Here is a 19,704-nt window from a genome sequence, read left to right on the forward strand (position 1 = left end):
AATGCTCTGTAATAGCCATTATATAATAAGAGAAAAATGACAAAGTCACTTATGTATTAAATAGTCAATTAAAAAATGAGTGTAGTGGCAGGCTCTTAACTGTTACTCTACTGCTTCACTGATCTCTAAAAAACAAAACCAAATTTAACTATTGGGTTGCAATTTCTGAAAATTCATGAAAGCATAGACATTAATAATGTTAAAGAAATGGATGATTTTGAAACTGTTCCTATGTTTTGCTTTACCTTTATTTCTCATGTATTATTAAAGGAAGCTAAAAAATATAATCTCTTCTTTTAAGCATAGGTGATTTAAAAATCAATTATAATTCTTAGATTAGTTTCATGCTGTGAGATATGGGAGATTTAAATGATATTAATGGTGAAGTCACTTGCACAAATTTTAAAATGCGAGGAAAGAAGTAAAAACACTTTAAAAAATTAGCAGAGATTTTGCAACTACTTCTTAAGTAGTTGCAAAATTAGGATCATGTTTGATTTTAGAAATTTGTATTAGTAAGAACTTTTCTTCTTAAGTATTTTTATTTGTTGGAAAAAGTGCTTTTGTTTCTACCATGTTGCAACAACTTCTCAGTTGGATGTGACTGAATAAGATTGGCATCTTGTGACACAGCTATAGAAAATAGGCCTAGGATTAGTTGAAGTGGTTATTGAATGTCATTGCCACTACATCAGAAAAGTTTTTCCCTCAAGGGTGAATGTTTCAATCCAGACAGTCTCCTACTTTGAAAAATTAATTATTAGTGTTATAAATAATAAATAGAAAGAAAACTAAAAACTAGTAAGTGGGTCATAATAACATTCTAGACATAATTCATCTATAATATTTGTTAAATTTAAAATTATTCCCATGAAACAGAGGAACTTAAATACTGATATTACTTAACATAACCATCTGGCCTTTTAAAGATTAATGTCATGTTATTTTGTAATTTACACGGTCATATTTCATGACAACTCAAAACTCCAGAACTTTAATTTGGATTTAAGACATAACAAGGCTTTCTGGAGCTGGCACAGAATTCAAATCCTGCCTCTACTATTTTCCTATGGACAAACTAAAGTACTGAAGTTTTCTTATCTGTAAAATGCAAATAATACCAGAATTGTCATGAAGTTTAAACAAAAACATATTGAAAACAATTTGAAAACTTTAAAAGCACAATATAAATGCTATTGTCTTTAAACTTTCTCTTTGGATGTAATATCTAAAATTGGCCATCTGAGTTTTTAAGGCCTTTTCACCCCCTTGACATTCTGTTAAATTGGTAAATTTATGAAGTATGGTTGATCAAGTTATTGTTAAAAATGTATTTCATTTAATAAATACTAATAAAACACATCAAATATAATGTTATTTCAGGGATTCAAAGATTTAAGTTAAAAGATTTATCTATTTGGAATGATAATAATAGTTGCTAATATTTAATTTATATAATGACATTTGATTGTCACAGCATTCCTGAGAGGTAGGTGTTATTACTGAAATGTGCTATACAGGATATCATATTAGAGAGGGAAACCAAATGCATGATTAAGCACAAATATTTGTTGCTGTATAAGGTTAGAGTTCAAAAGAAGTGATCAGTGGAATCAGAGAAAATACTGACCTGGATCTTTAAGGAAATGATGGCTTTGAAAAGGCAGGTGGTAGAAGGATTTTGTAGGTTAAGGGAACATTACAGAGTTTGTGGTGGTATGACTATGAGTAAGTGTACAGGGGGTAGTAAGGTGATAAGCTTGCTCAAGCACATAACTATGTATAGATGTAATGAGATAAGGATGGACAGGTGCATGGGGGAAGGGAGGGCAATCGATGAAGCTAGATTGAGTTTAGTGTTGATTCAATAGGAAATTAGGAAGTAATTTTACCAAGCAGGAGGGATATGATGAAAGTAGTATTTTTTTGAACCTCAAATCTGATGTAGAATGGGAAGAAGTAGTGATAGATTCAAATAGGGAGATGAGATTCATCAGTTGTAATCAACTGAGGACTGGACTAGAATGTAGGTTATAAAAATGAAAGGAAAAGTCAAATACAGATAGAATGGCAGAAAAAAGTGAAATAATTCTAAGATTTTGAGCCTAGTGGATATTATTCTTATATTCTTTTTTTTTTTTTAAACCCTTCTTCCATCTTAGAATCAATACTATGTATTGGTTCCAAGGCAGAAGAGTGGTAAGGGCTAGGCAATGAGGGTCAAGTGACTTGCCCAGGGTCACACAGCTGGGAAGTGTCCGAGGTCACATTTGAACCCAGGGCCTCCCATCTCTGGGCCTGTCAATCCACTGAGTCACCCAGCTGCCCCCTATTATTTATTTCAGAGACCAAATCACATTATACGCAATTCCAAGGAACGGCACAAAATCATTTGTACTCTACAATACAAGAATGCTGTCAATATCTACTTACTTTAAAAAAATAGGTCACTTCCTGGGTTCCTTAACCCAGGAAGTTTTAAAAAAAGTTTTTGATTGTAAAAGGTTTGATTCTTTTTGATTCAGGCATTCTTCTCTCTATACCTGGTATAGACTAATCAGGAATTCTGGCATTTCAGACAAGCTTTTAAAGGCTAGGTCAGATTTTTCTTTTTTGATGAAAACTTTTTCCTCATTATTTGACTTTATATTGCCCTTTCTTGCTATAGAACCTTTGCACATCCAGATCCCCATATAATCTATTCCTGTTGAGATCCTTATCTTTGACAGATCAGCTTATATGCCACCTCTTCCATAAAAACCTTCTCCTAAGTCCCATAGTAGTACTTGCTTAATAAATATTTGTTTGATGAGTGATTGAATGAATGAACTAACTTGCTCCCAGATTTGTAGTATGCATACATAGTATATATCATATGTATATAAAATAAATATTCAAAACTATGAATCACAAACTTCAAATTATAATTCCTGTATTCTTCAAAACAATGCTCAATTACTGGTACTCTACACTGATTTCATTTGGCCATTCCTTTCACAATTCCTCCTATTTATTAAAAAAAAATATTTTACAAAAGAAATAATTTCAAGTAGGCTTTGACTTATAAGCCTTTTTCTCTTAATACTTATATGAAGATACTAAATATGTACTAGTTATCTTGCCCTATGAAAATAAACATCCCTTTGATTTATACTTTTTATTATAAATCAGTCTGTTCTCATTTAAAAAGTGAGATTTCTTTGTATCTGATTTTATTTTTTCCCAATTACATGTAAAAATAGTTTCCAACATTTTAAAAAGAATTTTGAGTCTCAAATTCTCTCCCCTATCCTCTTTCTCCCCCTGCTGAGATGGTAAGCATTCTGATTTAGATTTCACATATAAAATATTATTAGTCCGTTTGTGGAAGAAAACTCAAATAGAGAAAGAAAGTGAAAAAAGTTTGCTTTGGTCTGGATTCAAAGTCTATGAGTTCTTTCTCTGGAAGCAGATGGTATTTTTAAAAAAAAATCATAAGTGTTTTGAGATCATTATTCAGTTGTTCATCATACAGTATTGCTGTGATTGTGTACAATGTTTTCCTGGTTCTTTACTTCACTTGAAAATTTGTGTAAATCTTTCCAGATTTTGTTGAGCTCCTCTTGCTTGCCATTTCTGATAGCACAATGTTTGAAAGTCCTCTATTTCACCCAATATATGGTTTTTTTTTTTACCCTTTGAAGGATAATGTTCAGTTTCTCTGAGTGATTCTTGGTTGAAGTTCTAGCCCTTTTCCTGCTGGATTATCATATTCCAGGCGCTCTAGTCCTTTAATGTAGAACCTGCTAAATCAAGTGTTATTCTCACTGTGGTTCAATGATATCTGAATTGTTTCTTTTTGGCTCCTTGTAGTATTTTCTCCTTGACTTGACAGTTCTGGAGTTTGTCTATAATATTCCCAGGAAAACCTTTTGAGATCAATGTCAGGAGGTGATTGGTGGATTCTTTCAATTTCTTTTTTGTCCTCTGGCTCTATAATGTCAGAGCAGTTTTCCTTGATAATTTTTTGAAAGGTGATGTGTAAAGCTCTTTTTTTGATCATGGCTCTCAGATAGTGCGTTAATTTTTAGAATATCATTCCTGGATTTATTTTCAAGATCAGTTGCTTTTCTAATGAGATATTTCATATTTTCTTCCATTTTTACATCTTTTGGCTTTGATTTTTTTCTTTATGTTTCATGGAGTCATTAGCTTTCACTTGCCCAATTCTAATTTTTATGGTATTATTTTCTTTAGTGAGCTTTTCCATTTTGCTAATTATTTTTTTAAAGAATTTTTATTATTAATTATTATTAATTAATATTAAAGAAAATTAAAATTTTTAAAGAATTCTTTTCCTCAGTGAAATTTTTGTACCTCTTTCCATATGACCAATTCCTCTTTAGCCTATTGGTCTATTCTATTTTTTATTTTTTTTATAAAGTATTATTTTCTTTAGTATATTTTGTACCTTCTTTACAAAGCTATTGGCTCTTTTCCCATGATTTTTCTGTATCATTTTCATTTTTTTCCCATTTTTTCTACTTCTCTTGATTTTTAAAATCCTTTTTGAGCCCCTCCATTAATTCTTTTTGAGCTTTAGAGCAATTCATATTTTTCTTGGAAGCTTTGGATGTAACAGTATTGATTGTGTTCACTTCTTCTGAGATTGTGTTTTGGTCTTCCCTTTCACCAAAATAATTTCCTCTGTTGAATTTCTTTTTTTATTGTTGTTGTTTTTCATTTTCTAGCCCTTTTCTTGTCTTTTAACTTAAAAAAAAAATAAACTTACAGATATCTTTTCCTATGGTGAAGGGAACACTGTTCTAAGCTTTAGATAATTTGTGTAGCTCCTTTCAGGGCTAGCTCTGAAGATTTTATAAGTTTTCATTTCTTCCAAGGTGACATAATTTAAGGAGAGGTGGGTTTAATATTCTCCCAGCTTTTGCTCTGTTCTGTGAGGAATAACAAGCATTCTTTTTGGCCTTAGAACTGTGACCAGGGTTCTCCATTATGGCTGTAAGTCCTGGTGTGTGTTAGTGATCCTACTTATCCTGAGACTGCAACCTAGGACCTGGATCTGCAAATGGGCAATGTGAGAAGAGTCTTGCACTTAGAACCAGCAAAGGAACCCCTAGAATATCCTGAGCAATTTTCTGACCATACTTATGCTTTGTGGCTAAGAGCTCTGAAAGCCTTTGCTTCTGCTTCAGCTACCTCCAATGCCTATTGCCATAGTGGGGCCTGCCTTAGCATGCTTCTCTGTTTGCCACTTCTACTCTGGTGCCATAAATGTTTCGTGCTGGCCTTCTAAGTTATTTTGGGCTGAAAAATTATTTTACCCCATTTTTTGTGGGTTATGTATGCTCCTCCAGAATTTTTTTTGAGGTATTATATCAGTTGTTTGAAGAGAAATTTGGTAGAAATCAGATGAATCGCTATACTTTCTTTACCATCTTGGCTCCATCCTCTGAAAGTAAAATTTCTTTAAAAAGCTGAAATCATGAAAAGTAAAAATTTCCCAATTTAAAATGATCAGTGATAGAATAGACATATATATGTGTACATATATATATATATATATATATATATATATATATATATACATCCCCTTTTATATATAAACCCCCTTTCAACAGCACCCATATATATGTATATATATGGGTGCTGTTGAAAGGGGGTTTATTTATCTCATGCTATATGGAATATATTTTATTCAAGTTTCAGAGACAGAGAGCTATTGTGATGTCTATGAATCACCCAGGCATCTTATATGTACTTGCTAAAAGTATTGAGCTTTGCATTTTAACAAGCTAAGGGCACATCTCCCAGCCAAAGGAAAGATGACTAATTATGACCCAAACTCTTAATCAGTATTTTTTTCTTTTAAAAATATTTCTATTGGGGGCAGCTCCGTGGATTGAGAGCCAGGCCTAGAGATGGGAGTTCCTAGGTTCAAATCTGCCCTCAAACACTTCCTGGCTGTGTGACCCTGGACAAGTCACTTAACCCCCATTGCCTAGCCCTTATCACTCTTCTGCTTTGGAACCAATACACAGTATTGATTCCAAGATGGAAGGTAAGGATTAAAAAAAATTATATATATATATATATATATATATTTCCCAGTTACAAGTAAAAATTTTTTTAACATTCATTTTTAAAAATTTGAGTTCTAAATTCTCTTCCTATTACTCCTTGCCCCTCCTTGAAAAGTCAGGCAATTTGATGTCAGTTAAAAATGTGAGGTTATTCAAAACATTTCTATATAAGCCATGTTGCCAAAGAAAGCATAGATAAAAAGAATCCGAGAATAATACAGTACAATAAAAAGTACAATTCCATCTGTATCCAGAGTTAATCAGTTCTCGCTCTGGAGGTGGATACCATTTTTCATCATGGGTTCTCTGGAATTGTTTTGGATCATTATTTTGATCAGAGTAGCTATGTCTTTCACAGGTGATCATCATTACAATATTACAATTACCATGTATAATGTATTCCTGATTCTCCTCACTTCAGTTTGCATCATTCCATATAATTCTTCCCTGGTTTTTCTGATAGCATTCTACTTGTTATTTCTTATAGCACAGTAGCATTCTATCACAACCATTTACCACAACTTGTTTAGTCATGCCCCAATTTATGGGTATCCTTTTAATTTCCAATTCTTTGACACCACAAAAAGAGCTACCATGAAGATTTTTTTGCCCCCCCCCTTTTTTTTACCTCTTTGGGATATAGACATAGTAGTAGTATGCATAGTTTTATAGCCCTTTGTATATGTTTCGGATTTTTCTCCAGATTTGGTGAATCACTTTACAACTCCACCAACAATGCATTAGTGTTCCTATTTTTCCACATCCTTTTCAGCAGGTAGCATTTTCCTTTTGACATGTTAGCCAATCTTGATGGGTATAAGGTGTAATTTCAGAATTGTCTTAATTTGCATTTCTCTAATAAATAATGATTTATAGCTGTAGGATTCCAGGCATATACATCTGGAAAATGTGGTTGATGTATTGATATGATATTATACTTGGTCAGAGCAGTTAATGAGACAGCTCAGAGGCCAGAAGAATCTCTGGGCCTGAGCCACAGAGGACTTAGCTCTGGCCTGGTCAGACAGCATTCCAATGCATGATTTATGAGCAGGCCATGTGGTCTTTGTTCTGGGAGTTTGAAAAGAGCAGGCTGAACTTACTATGCCTCTATCTTGTAAATCATTGATATGTCAAGCCAATGTAAATCCACTATATGCTGTTGCATATGCATTACGTTCCTCTTACCTCATTACCTTAATAAAAAGACAGGACTGGTGGGATCTTTCTCTTCCTTTCTTTTCTCCTCCCTCTCTAACCTGCCTGCTGGCTATATGGATTGCTCCTTCTCTGGAGCTTTACTATGGTCTCTAAAGTCTTCTTTCTTTAATCTTTTGTTCCCTTCTCACCTGACCGCTGACCAGCAATCTGCACTTGCAGTTTTATCTTCCAATTCTGCCAGCGGTACTTTTCTTCAACTGATTCTATCCTCACACCTGATTCCTAATCCTATCTAAGAATTCTACAATCCACATATTCTTGGCTATTTTTATCTTCCTTCACTGAATGCCCTACAAAGGAAGATAATAGTAAGAAGCATCCTTCTTCAAAATCTGATCTGTGTGTTCCTCAGTTTGTCAACCCTCTCTCTGACTTCTGTTCTCCTCCTCAAAATTACATTCCTTTAGATTTCCCTTTTATGCAGTAGTTGCTGGCCGACTACTGTAATAGCCTTAATTCCCTTGACATTCTTGACTTTTTGTTTTTTCAAATGATTTTGTTATTTTTTTCTAGTCCTATAAAATTATCCTTTGGTAGTTTGATTGGTATGTCACTTACTATGTAAATTGACTTTGAATTGTCATTTTTATTATATTGGCTCAGCTTACCTATGAGCAATAAGCATTACTTTAGCTGTCCAGATCTGCCTTTATTTTTGTGAAAAGTGTTTTGTAATTGTGGTCATATAGTTCCTGGGTTTGTCTTGGCAGATAAATTCCCAAGGATTTTTTTTTTTTGTTGTTTTCAGTTATTTTAAATGGAATTTATCTTTCTATCTCTTGCAACTGGGTTTTGATGGTAGTATATAGAAATGTTGATGATTAATATGTGTTTGTTTTTTTTTTTTTGGTATCCTAAAAATTTGCTGAAATTGTTAATTGTTTCCACTAGATTTTTAGTTGATTCTCTAGGGCTCTCTAAATAGACCATTATATAATCTGCAAAGAGTGTTAGTTTTGTTTCCTTATTCCTTCAATTTCTTAAAAAAAATCTTATTGTTATAGTTAGCATTTTTAGTACAATAACAATAGTAATAATAATGGACATCCTTGCTTTTCACTTGGTATTATTATCTGATTAAAAACAATGTTTGTCTTGGTTTTAGATAGATACTACTTATCATTTTAAGAAAGTGAATATATATATAAGTATATATATAAATGTTAAGTGTATATACTTAACCCATATTTTCTGTCTTTGTCCTAAGACCAAAAAACTTCAAGGGCTAGGCATTTGGGGTTAAGTGACTTGCCCACAGTCACACAGCTAGGAAGTGTCTAAATTCACATTTGAACCCAGGTCTTCTTGTCTCCAAACTTAGCACTTTATCTTCTGTGCTCTTAAGCACTATATTTTGTTGTTGTTGTCTTTTTAAAAAAATAGGAATGTGTGTTGAATTTTGTTAAGGCTTTTTCTGTATTATAATTATATGATTTTTGTTGTTTTTGTTATTTATATTGTCAATTATGCTCATAGTTTTCCTTATATTAAGTCCTTGATTCCTGGTATAAATCCCATATAGTCAGGATGTATCATCTTTATGCTATATTGCTATAATATTCTTGCTAGTATTTTATTTAAAAAAATTTCCTTCAATATTTATTAACAAATTTGCCTATAGTTTTCTTCCTGTTTTTGCTTTTAGTTTAGGCTTCAAAATGATATTTGTTTCATAAAAGGAATTTGGTAGAACTTTAACTTTTTTTTAACTTCCTTTAACTATTTTTTCAAATCGTTTATATTGTATTGAGTTTAATCTTGTGACAAGGAAATCACTTTTAAAAGACTGATATATATTAATTTAAGGTCGCCAAGGAATTCAGCTATGTAATTCCTTAATGAAAACTCAAGTCAGCCGTCAACCTTTTATGGAGTTTTAATTACAAACAGGAGGAAAAAAGGAATTAGAGATAGAGAGATAGGGGGAGAGAGAAAGGGGAGAGAAGGGAATAGGGCTTAAATACCCCTTCTGTTTAGGCTGGGCCAAAAGGCCCAAGCCCTTAGATAGCTGGGGCAATGAAAGGAGATCAGTCCCTATTACTCACGTGACCAAAAATGGAGAAACAGTCTCCGGGGCCCCCACCTTCAGCTTCCTTCAGTGCAAGCTTCTCAGAGCACACCGCAACCACTCTGACAAACTCCTCAACCCTCTCCAGTCTTCAGACCCCCCTATCCTTAAGGAAACCATCCAAGTTCCCTCCCCTCAGTCCTCACATCTACCAATCACCTGTCTATCAATTTCCCTGTGCCAATGGAGGCTCTAGCTTAACCCAGGACCGCCCAGAGGTCTCTGGCTTTGCACATGTCTGTTGAAGGTCATATTTTCAAATAATTAAATCTTTGATCCTTTGCTACAGCCCTTTCTAAATCCTGTTAACCTGAGTAGGGTAGAGATTGGAATAATTAAATTTTGACCTATGCTGCAGCCCTTCCTCAATCCTGTTAGGACTGAGTAGGGTGGAGATTGATTCCAAGTATCTCCATTGTATCAATTCTAAAATCAATCATGACTCAAAGAAATTCCTGTTCTATGCTTAAGCATAGGTCAAAGTCCTTTCCATTGTTCAGCAAAAGGTTTCTGTCCTAAAGTAATCTTAAGAAGGGAGGAGGGGGAAACTCTCATGCCAATGGGGTTCACATTCCAATAGTCAAGACCCACTATCAATAGGAAATTTTTCAAGTATGAAATTTCCCAATGGTGAAATTTCCAACATTTATAAGTCTAAGAAATTTTGAAGTTTACAATCTTTATGTTTGGGAGAATTCACTTATGAATCCCTCTAGTCCTGGAAATTTTTTCTTAGGGAACTCATTTATCACTTGTTCAATTTCTTTTTTCTAAAATAGACATTTAAGGGGGGGGGGCAGCTGGGTAGCTCAGTGTATTGAAAGCCAGGCCTGGAGATGGGAGGTCCTAAGTTCAAATCTGACCTCAGACACTTACCAGCTGTGTGACCCTGGGCAAGTCACTTAACCTCTATGGCCTATCCTTCTATCACTATAAAAAAAGTTCAAATGAATCTCAACAATAAAAATATAAAAAAATTAAAAGCTTTTAGTTCTATTGGCGTATAATTGGGCAAAATAATTTTTACTCCTAATAATTGCTTTGATTTCAATGTTCATTTGTACTGAATTTATTTTCGTTCTTGAAATTTGTTTTCCTTCTTTCTTTTAAAAATCAAAATAACACATGGTTTATCAATGATTTCCCCCCTTAAAACAAGTTTTCATTTATTAGTTCAATGAATTTTTAACTTTCATTTTTATTAATCTCTCCTTTGATTTTCAAGACTTCCATTTTAGTGCTTAATTGGGAATTTTAAATTGATTCCTTTTTTAGTTTTTTTAGTTCCATGCCCATTGATGTACATGTTTTCTTCTTTTATCAAAATATGTGCTTAAAAATATAAATTCTCCCCATGGTACTGCCCTGGCTGCATCTTACATTTGGGTATGTTGTCACATTGACATTTTTCTCTTTAATGAAAGTATTGATTGTTCCTATGATTTGTTCTTTGATCATTCATCCTTACACATAGAAATATAAATAGTTTAACTTATTGAGTCCCTTATGATTTCTCTTTTGTATTTATATTTTTATGTTTCTCTTGAATCTCATATTTAAAAATCAATTTTCTATTACTTTCTTATCTTTTTATCAGAAATGCTTGAAAGTATTCTATTTTATTAAATATCCATTTTCTCACCACCAAAGATTATACTCACTTTTTCTGGGTATTTATTCCTGGGGTTATAATCTCAGCTTCTTTGTTTCCTGGACTATCATATTCTAAGATTTCTGCTCCTCTAATTTAGTAGCTTTTAAATATTGCGTTATCCTAGTTGTGGTTCCACAATATTTGAAGAGGTTTATTTTTTTGGTTACTTGAAGTATTTTCTCTTTGACCTGAGAATCTTGGAATTTGGCTATCATGTTTGTGAGAGTTTGGGAATAGACATTCAAATGGAATTCTTTCCATTTCTATTTTACTTTTTGATTCTAGGATTCTGGGACAGTTTTCTTTGATAATTTCTTGAAATATTAGGTTTAAGGGTTTTTTTGTTTTTTTTTTTGTTTTTTTTTTTTTTGATCATGGCTTTTAGGTAATACAATAATTATCTCTCCTTAATTTATTTTTCAGGTCAGTTGTTTTTCCAATGGTAAATTTAAAATTTTCTTCTACTTTTTCATTATTTTGATTTGATTTTATTGTTTCTTGATATCCCACAGTCATTAGCTTCCACCTGCCCACTTCCAATTTTTAGGGAATTATTTTCTTCACTGAGCTTTTGTTCTCTCTTTACTTTTAGTTAATTGTGTGTCTGTGTTTTTAAGAAATTATTTTCATCAATGAAATTTTGTACCTCTTTCCCCATTTGCTCAATTCTGTTTTTTAAAATACTATTTTCAGTATTTTTTTTATTCTTTTATCCAACTGCTAATCATCTTTTTGTAATTTTCCCATGTTCTCATTTCTTTACCTAATTTTTCCTCTACCACTCTTACTTGATTTTGAAAAAACATTTTTTGGTTTTTCAAAGAAATATTCTTGGGCTTGTTGCCAATTCATACCCTATCCCCTTTCATGGCTTTGCTTGTATTTGTTTTGATATCATTGCCTTCTGATTGTGTGTCTTGATCTTTCTTGTCTTCATAATAACTTTTTAAAAAAATCTAGGCAATGGGGGTCAAGTGACTTTCCCAGGGTCACGCAGCTGGGAAGTGTCTGAGGTCAGATTTGAACCTAGGACCTCCCATCTCTTGGCCTTGCTCTCAATCCACTGAGCTACTCAGCTGCCCCCTTCATAATAACTTTTAATGTTCTCTTCTTCTTCCCATTCCTCCATTTCTGTTTTTCCTCTTTTTTTTATTATAATAAATTTTATTTTTTTCCAGGTAAAATGTCAATATAATTTTTCAATATTTATTTTTTTGATATTTTGCATTCCATGTTTTCTCCTTCCCACCCCTCCCCTGCCAAAGAAGGCATATAATATAATATAGGTTGTACACATATTATCATACAATACATATTTTTATCTTCATCATATTGTGAAAGAAGACACATATTGCTTTCACTAGAGAAAAAATCATGGAAGAAATAAAGTATGGTATACTTCAATTTGCATTCAGACTTTGTCTTTTCTTTCCTTGGGAGTAGGCATCTTTTTTTATTTTTTATCATGAATTTCCTGAAGTTTTCTTGGATCCTTGCCTTGTTGATGATATTAAGTCATTTATAATTGATCATCATATATTATTGTTTGTATTGTGTACAATGTTCTCCTAGTTCTACTCCCTTCACTTTGTATCACTTCATGTTAAGTCTTTCCAAGTTTTTCTGTGATCATTTTGTTGGTCATTTCTTATGGTATGATTGTGTTCCATTATAATTATAAACCACATCTTATTCAGTCATTTCCCAATTGATGGACATCTCTTCAGTTTCTAGTTCTTTGCTACCACAAAATAACAACAACAACAACAACAACCAAAAAACCAACTGTATTGGGGCAGCTGGGTAGCTCAGTGGATTGAGATCCAGGCCTAGAGATGGGAGGTCCTAGGTTAAAATCTGATCTCAAACACTTCCCAGCTGTGTGACCTTGGGCAAGTCACTTAATTCCCATTGCCTAGCCCTTACCACTCTTCTGCCTTGGAACCAATACACAGTATTGATTCCAAGATAGAAAGTAAGGGTTTAAAAACAAAATAAAACCAACAAACAAAAACCCAACTGTTAATTGTACAGGTAGGTTCTTTCCCCCTATTTTTAATCTCTTTGGGATACAGACATAATATTGCTGTGTGAGGGTGTATGCAAAATTTAATGGCCCTTTTGGCATGGTTCCAGATGGTCTCCAGAATGGTTGTATCAGTTCTTAGCTCCACTAGCAGTGTGTTGTGTAATTAGAATTTGTACCCTTGGACTTTATTTCCCAGAATCCTACTTTCATCCTCATGTTATGTACTTACATTTTGTAGATAAAAGTTTTGGTAACTCTACCCTCTGTAAAGATTAAAATTTAGGGGAGAGGGGGAGACTGAGGCAGGTAGAAATTAGTTACTCTCTGCAAGGAGTACTATATTTTTTAGAGGTTTATTAAAGGCTAAAGATTAAGAATATACAAGTAAGAAACATGTGCCTAGGCCAGAGGCCTAGACAAAATAACCTCACATCATGGAAGAGACGCCTCTGCTCCAAACGGAAGTCCAAAAAGGCCCGAGCCCTTCAAAAGCCTTTGCTTAAATATCTTCTCGATCTCGGCCCAGGTGAGATTACAAGGCATTCTGGGGAAGTGGAGCAAAGGCTCATGGGGATTGTAGTCCTGTATTCGAGTCTATTTTTTACACCTCTTTCTTCCTTCTTCAGCTTTTGCTGTCTGGGAAACTGCCCTTTACTGAAGGCTATAATTTTCCTCTAATTCAAGTGATTATTAATAAATCTTATAAGATATAATACTTGGAGTATTGGGATATTAAATTTTACATCTTACAGTATTAATGTCCTACCCTATTTCTTGATTTTAAACTTTATGTTAAAGCTGGTCTCTATTCTAAGCATGGATTGGGGAGTTTTATGATTGTCCAGTTTCATGCTTTTTCTCATTGCTATTTTCAAAACTAATTGTTGATGTTTCCAAGGTGATGTGATTTGTGGAAAAGTCAGTGTTTTTCTGATCTACATTCTAGTCCTTATCCAGATGTGGCCTTGTTCCCTTAGGCTTGCAATCAGTACTGCTCCTTGGGGTCCCTACTTCCTTAGTACCAGAAATGATATTATTCCTTAGGGCCTCTGCTTCTTCTTGACAAGAAGTGTTCTCTGCCCTTGAACATGATCCAGAAGTGGGTATAGGTTATGGAGTTGCCAAACAGCATCTCTTCCCTTGTCCAGTGCTAGCACAAGGATCCCTTGCAATCCCTTTGTGACCAGTTGTACAATCCTTTTACCATCTCCATCTTGGAAGCTCTTGAAGTTGTTGGTATTTCTTTCACAACTTAGCCCTATCACTGATGTTTCCTATTACCTGCTTTGGTTCTGAGTCAGAGCCTATGCCACAAATGTCACAAATCTCACTGACTTCTTAAGTTGTCTTGGGCTGGAAGAATGTCTCACCTTGGCCTTTTGTTGGTTCTGCCATTCTACCATTGCATTAAGAAATAAAATTTGCGACTTCCGGTTAAGATGGCGGCTTAGAGAAAGCTAAAGTTCAGATCTCCGGAAAACCCTTCCCGACCGATCTCAAACTATAAGCTCCTAAGGCGCCGAAATTCAAAACGATCAACAGCACAGACCCTGGGAACCCTCCTCCTGGACCTGGACCCGGTTCAAAAGGTATGGCTCCCCTCAAAAGCCAGAACCCGAGATCACTCGGACCTAAGGGGTAGGAGCGCAGAGTCCAAGGCTCCGGGAAGCCGCAGCCCGGCCCGGCTCAGAGAGCAGGGTCCTCGGAACAACAACCCTCAGGGCCTTCTATCCGAGTCCCAGTGAAAGTCACTGCCTGGAGCAAGACAGCCTCACGGGCTGGATCCTGCTATCCAAGTCTCAGTGAAAGTCCCTGCCCTCGGAGCTTGGGGAAGCTGCAGCCCATCCCCCCGCAGGCCGACGAAACAGCCTCACGGCCAGTGATTCTGAAGGCAACTTCCGGAAAGCAACGAGGTTCGACCCTTCCATTCCAGTTCCAGTGAGGCATATTCAGTTTTACCCAGGGAAAGCTCATAGAACCATCTGCCCAGGACTAAAGCCTCTGAACACCAGACAGAGATAATAAAAGCTAATCCTCCACATTCAGAGATGGCAAACTCCACAGAAGCACAGAAGCCCCAAAATACCAAGAAAAATAAGAAGAAAGGGGCGACTTTGGACACATTCTATGGAGCCAAAATACAAAATACAGAGCAGATAGAAGATAATATACAAGAAAATGCTCCAAAACCTTCCAAAGGAAATGGAAACTCTCCACAAACCTATGAAGAATTTGAATCAGAAATGACCAAAAAGATGGAAGCCTTCTGGGAGGAAAAGTGGGAAATAATGCAAAAGAAATTCACGCATCTACAAAACCGGTGTGACCAAACTGAAAAGGAAAACCAGGCTTTAAAGGCCAGAATCAGGCAGCTGGAAGACAACGATCGTGTAAAAGAGCAAGAATTAATAAAGCAAAGCCAAAACACCAAGAAATTAGAAGAGAACATAAAATATCTCACCAACAAGGTGATAGATCTGGAAAATAGAGGGAGAAGGGATAATTTAAGAATAATTGGACTCCCAGAAAAGCCAGAAATAAACACCAAACTGGACATGGTGATACAAGATATAATCAAAGAAAATTTCCCAGAGATTCTAGAACAAGGGGGCAATACAGCCACTGACAGAGCTCACAGAACACCTTCTACACTAAACCCCCAAAAGACAACTCCCAGGAATGTAATTGCCAAATTCCAAAGCTATCAAACAAAAGAAAAAATCCTACAGGAGGCCAGAAAAAGACAATTTAGATATAAAGGAATACCAATCAGGGTCACACAAGACCTTGCAAGTTCTACTCTGAATGATCGTAAGGCATGGAACATGATCTTCAGAAAGGCAAGAGAGCTGGGTCTCCAACCAAGAATCAGCTACCCAGCAAAACTGACTATATAGTTCCAGGGGAAAGTATGGGCATTCAACAAAATAGAAGACTTCCAACTCTTTGCAAAGAAAAGACCAGAGCTCTGTGGAAAGTTTGATACCGAAAATCAAAGAGCAAGGAATACCTGAAAAGGTAAATATTAAGGAAAGGAGAAAAATGTTATCTTCTTCTTTTACTCAAACTCTCTTCTATAAGGACTACATTTATATCAATCTATGTATACTAACATGTGGGGAAAATGTAATGTATAAATAGGGGGTAAAGAAAGACCAAATAAAATAATGGTTCTCACACAAAGATTCACATGGGAAGGGGAGGGGAAGAAAACTCCTATAAGAAGGAGAGGAAGGGGGGGGGGTTACTTAAACCTCAATCTCAGGGAAATCAACTCTGAGAGGGAAAAACATACAGATCCATTGGGATCTTGAATTCTATCTTACCCAACAAGGGTAAGGAGAAGGGAAAACCAAGGGGGGGAGGGGGAGAGGGAGAACAAAAAGGGAGGGAAAGAGAGGGGGGAGGGGGAAGGAAGAAAAAGGTAGGGACTAAAAAGGGAAACATCAAGGGAGGGGAAAAGGGGGACTGATTCAAAGCAAATCACTGGACTAAAAGGTAGAGCCGAAGAAGAAAAGGTTAGAATTAGGGAAGGCAATCAAAATGCCAGGGAGTCCACAAATGACAATCATAACTTTGAACGTGAATGGGATGAACTCACCCATAAAACATAGACGAATAGCAGAATGGATTAGAATCCAAAACCCTACCATATGTTGTCTTCAAGAAACACACATGAGGCGGGTTGACACCCACAAGGTCAGAATTAAAGGATGGAGTAAGACCTTCTGGGCCTCAACTGATAGAAAGAAGGCAGGAGTGGTAATCATGATATCTGATAAAGCCAATGCAAAAATAGACCTGATCAAAAGGGATAGGGAAGGTAATTATATTCTGTTAAAAGGGACTCTAGACAATAAGGAATTATCATTAATCAACATGTATGCACCAAATAATATAGCACCCAAATTTCTAATGGAGAAACTAGGAGAATTGAAGGAAGAAATAGACAATAAAACCATACTAGTGGGAGACTTAAACCAACCATTATCAAATTTAGATAAATCAAATCAAAAAATAAATAAGAAAGAGGTAAAAGAAGTGAATGAAATCTTAGAAAAATTAGAATTAATAGACATATGGAGAAAAATAAATAGGGATAAAAAGGAATACACCTTCTTCTCAGCACCACATGGCACATTCACAAAGATTGACCATACATTAGGTCACAGAAACATAAGCACACAAATGCAAAAAAGCAGAAATAATGAATGCAGCCTTCTCAGATCACAAGGCAATAAAAATAATGATTAGTAATGGTACATAGAAAACCAAATCTAAAACCAATTGGAAATTAAACAATATGATACTCCAAAACCGTTTAGTTAAAGAAGAAATCATAGAAACAATTAATAATTTCATCGAGGAAAATGACAATGGCGAAACATCCTTTCAAACCTTTTGGGATGCAGCCAAAGCGGTAATCAGAGGTAAATTCATATCCCTGAATGCTTATATTAACAAACTAGGGAGAGCAGAGATCAATCAATTGGAAATGCAATTGAAAAAACTCGAAAGCGATCAAATTAAAAACCCCCAGCAGAAAACCAAACTAGAAATCCTAAAAATTAAGGGAGAAATTAATAAAATCGAAAGTGATAGAACTATTGATTTAATAAATAAGACAAGAAGCTGGTACTTTGAAAAAACAAACAAAATAGACAAAGTACTGGTCAATCTAATTAAAAAAAGGAAGGAAGAAAAGCAAATTCACAGCATTAAAGATGAAAAGGGGGACAGCACCTCCGATGAAGAGGAAATTAAGGCAATCATTAAAAATTACTTTGCCCAATTATATGGCAATAAATACACCAATTTAGGAGAAATGGATGAATATATACAAAAATACAAACTGCCTAGACTAACAGAAGAGGAAATAGAATTCCTAAATAATCCCATATCAGAAATTGAAATCCAACAAGCCATCAAAGAACTTCCTAAGAAAAAATCCCCAGGGCCTGATGGATTCACCTGTGAATTCTATCAAACATTCAGAGAACAGTTAATCCCAATACTATACAAACTATTTGACATAATAAGCAAAGAGGGAGTTCTACCAAACTCCTTTTACGACACAAACATGGTACTGATTCCAAAACCAGGCAGGTCAAAAACAGAGAAAGAAAACTATAGGCCAATCTCCCTAATGAATATAGATGCAAAAATCTTAAATAGGATACTAGCAAAAAGACTCCAGCAAGTGATCAGAAAGATCATTCACCATGATCAAGTAGGATTCATACCAGGGATGCAGGGCTGGTTCAGTATTAGGAAAACCATCCACATAATTGACCACATCAACAAGCAAACTAGCAAGAACCACATGATTATCTCAATAGATGCAGAAAAAGCCTTTGATAAAATACAACACCCATTCCTATTAAAAACACTAGAAAGCATAGGAATAGAAGGGTCATTCCTAAAAATAATAAACAGTATATATCTAAAACCAACAGCTAATATCATCTGCAAAGGGGATAAACTAGATGCATTCCCAATAAAATCAGGAGTGAAACAAGGATGCCCATTATCACCTCTACTATTTGACATTGTACTAGAAACACTAGCAGTAGCAATTAGAGAAGATAAAGGAACTGAAGACATCAAAATAGGCAAGGAGGAGACCAAGTTATCACTCTTTGTGGATGACATGATGGTCTACTTAAGGAATCCTAGAGATTCAACCAAAAAGCTAATTGAAATAATCAACAACTTTAGCAAAGTTGCAGGATACAAAATAAACCCACATAAATCATCAGCTTTTCTATATATCTCCAACACAGCTCAGCAGCAAGAACTAGAAAGAGAAATCCCATTGAAAATCACCTTAGACAAAATAAAATACCTAGGAATCTACCTCCCAAGACAAACACAGGAACTATATGAACACAACTACAAAACACTCTCCACACAACTAAAACTAGACTTGAACAAATGGAAAAACATTAACTGCTCATGGATAGGACGAGCCAATATAATAAAAATGACCATCCTACTCAAACTTATTTATCTATTTAGTGCCATACCCATTGAACTCCCAAAATATTTCTTCACTGATTTAGAAAAAACCATAAAAAGTTCATTTGGAAGAACAAAAGATCAAGGATATCCAGGGAAATAATGAAAAAAAACACATATGATGGGGGCCTTGCAGTCCCTGACCTAAAACTATATTACAAAGCAGCAGTCATCAAAACAATTTGGTACTGGCTAAGAAACAGAAAGGAAGATCAGTGGAATAGACTGGGGGAAAGCGACCTCAGCAAGACAGTATACGATAAATCCAAAGATCCCAGCTTTTGGGACAAAAATCCACTATTCGATAAAAACTGCTGGGAAAATTGGAAGACAGTGCGGGAGAGACTAGGAATAGATCAACACCTCACACCCTACACCAAGATAAATTCAAAATGGGTGAGTGACTTAAACATAAAGAAGGAAACCATAAGTAAATTGGGTAAACAGAGAATAGTATACATGTCAGACCTTTGGGAGGGGAAAGGCTTTAAAACCAAGCAAGATATAGAAAGAATCACAAAATGTAAAATAAATAATTTTGACTACATCAAACTAAAAAGCTTTTGTACAAACAAAACCAATGTAACTAAAATCAGAAGGGAAACAACAAATTGGGAAAAAATCTTCATAGAAA

The sequence above is a fragment of the Monodelphis domestica genome, chromosome 1 (genome assembly GCF_027887165.1).
Source record: "Monodelphis domestica isolate mMonDom1 chromosome 1, mMonDom1.pri, whole genome shotgun sequence".
Taxonomy (NCBI): domain Eukaryota; kingdom Metazoa; phylum Chordata; class Mammalia; order Didelphimorphia; family Didelphidae; genus Monodelphis; species Monodelphis domestica.